Source organism: Brassica oleracea, chromosome C5, assembly GCF_000695525.1.
Source record: "Brassica oleracea var. oleracea cultivar TO1000 chromosome C5, BOL, whole genome shotgun sequence".
NCBI lineage: Eukaryota > Viridiplantae > Streptophyta > Magnoliopsida > Brassicales > Brassicaceae > Brassica > Brassica oleracea.
The window spans coordinates 13904249-13907149 of NC_027752.1; positions in this window are offsets into that span (position 1 = coordinate 13904249).

Here is a 2901-nt window from a genome sequence, read left to right on the forward strand (position 1 = left end):
GATGGTAAAAAAATAATATTTCTTTAAACATACGTTACAATAGAGAAATACAACATCAGAGACATATATTACATCACTCTAAATCGTTTTCGTTCTCATCACTATCATTATAATCATCATCGTCGCTTCTCTCGAACTCGTCTTCACGTGCTTCATTTGTCGCATCTTCGGGAATATCTTCATATTGAAAGTTTTGCGGGTCGATCAAAAGGATTTCATCAGTTGGTTGTTCTGGTACCTCAACTTCATTGATAGCGTCTTCTTCTTGCAAGTTAGCTTCCTTCCTTATCCCGGAAGTTCGAAGCCGAGGATAAGGAAGGAAGCTTACTTGCTCGGCTTGTGAAGCTAAAATGAAAGGCTCAAATTTGTTGTATCTTCTCCCAAAATTGACATCCACAACACCAAATTTGTTATACCGAATCCCTCGGTTCACAACAGGATCGAACCATTCACATTTGAAGAGGACGCATTTTAGCTTCAATAACCCCGGAAATTCCACTTCAATAATCTCCTGCAAGATCCCGTAAAAGTCCGTTTCACCTTTCATACATATTCCGTAGTTACTCGTTGCCCGATGTCTCCCATACTCGTATGTGTGAAAGGTAAATCCTCGTGTGAAATACATAGGTGATGTGGTGACCTTTGCAACTGGACCTTGAACCAATTCGTGAAACCATACGGGATAATAAGGATCGTCGTAATCAACCTGCAAAAAGCAGTTATTCTTAATTAATATTGAAGTATCAAAACACTTACTTAATTAATCAATGTATGAGATATATTACGTACCTGTGATTTTAACCACTTGACAAAGTGTTTATCTTTACGTGTGTCCACATCAGTTGCAGATATTCCTGGTATTGCTTCTTCAACTTGAGATACAAACATGCTGCAAATTAAACAAATAATCAAGTCATACATAATTAACTTCAATTCATATAATTAACATTCACAAAAATATTTACCTTTCAAAGTAACGGGTCACTGCATCCTCGCAGTTGAGCAGAATATAAGTGTGGGCACTATGTTTATCCTCTTCACATGACCACCATACTTCTTTCGTTTTACCACCAAACCGTGCAATTTCGCAGAAAATGTCAGGAACACCATCAATTGGATATGATGTCGGTACTCCACCATCATCATATCTTCTAGGAACTCTTTTTCTCGCACGAACAGTTGGAGCAAAGTAGTGAATCCGTAACCAGCATCCGTAAGAAACTGGAATTTGTGAATCACCCCAATTTGAAACGTTTGAGTGTTTTTTCCTTTTAACGAGGGAAACTCGAGACTCTTCCACTCCTATCTCTCCACTTTCTTCTCTTCGAATCTCATCCGCCATGGCTGATCAAGGTCGTCCTTCCCTTAATCGATCTAGACGACGGAGGTTCAGTGAAATCGATCATTCGTTCGGAGAAAACTATCACTTCCGTCCTCGAGTTCCGTTCATATCGTTCCATGATCGTCTACAAAGAACCCGACTGTTGTTCTCGAATACCGTTCCGATCATCGGAGGATATTTTCGCCGTCATCATAACGAGGAAGCTGCTATCGGGTATCGTTATCTTTGTCTCCGAGGATTTGTAGTTCAGGGTTCTTTAGATCCTAAGGAACCCGTTTTAGATCATGTGTTTAGGGTTATCGATAACATATGATGGTCTTACACTATAATGCATGTACATCCATTCTGTCCTAGGGTTGTGAGAGAGTTTATCTCAAACAAACCCTTCGATGATGAGGGTGTTCTGATTCGGGGTTATGTGTTCCAATTTACCCCTGCGGTGATCAACCGATTGATGATGACGCCAGCTGTCGAACACTCTTTTGAGTGGAAAGATGTTGATCTGAATCAGGCGATCTCCCACCTCACTGGAGACCAATGCTCTGGATGGACGGGGTTCAATCTCAATGCTTTGATCAATCCCTTCCAAGCTCTGTACTGTGTCTGCGAGCTCAATTGGCTTCTAGGACCTGAATCGGATTCAATGATCAAAAACCGGCTCCGCCTTCTTTATGCAGTTGCCAAACGCAAAAAAAATAACTTTGGTCTTCTTGTGTATGACCAAGTGATCGAGAAGACCCGCAAGAAAGACTGGGACACAAACCTTATCTTTCCAAACCCCATATATCAACTGTTGATGCTTCAAAGAGAGGTGCCTTTGTTACCAGGCGATGAAGAACCTATTGGAAGAGGTATCCCTATCCAAGGATTAGCGGGTGACACAAGTGAACCTAGGGGACGTAGAAGGTTGTATTAGTTTAGCAACCAAATGATTTTTTGTAATGTCCATCACTCTTTCGCGAATGTGGCTAATATATGATTTTTTGTTAAGTAGCTTGTGTCTGAATCCTCTATGAAACAGTTGTAATCGCAATGAAAGTTATGTTTTTGGTTTGATGTTATTGTATAAATATAAATGTTGATTTGCTATGATATTATTGTCTAGAAGAGATGTTATTACCAATCATCTTTCTCAACAATATCTTCGTTCTATCTTCGCTCCAACAGATACAACGCATGTCTAAGTACTAGGAGCCAAAAATGGAAATGGCCGAGAGTAAAAATTATGTTGGTAGGAGAGTTCGAACCCTGGGTCAGTAACCTAAACGAGGGCTATTATACCACTAGAGTAAATACACTTTTGAAAATTTATGGCCGGCTTATTTCATATCTATCAGTGGCCGGAAGCCACTTACTTCTACAGCTTGTGAACATAGCCGGTTTGCACCAGTCTTAAACAAATTAAAGGGTTGTGAATCATACTTGATTTGTATATTTATACGGAATCATTATGAATTACCATATCTACGAAAATTCTACATCAAAAAAAGGAATGTAGTATAATTTTTAAAATCAGCCTTATCAATCTTCGAGTATCTCCTTTCAAAAGGGAAAAAAAA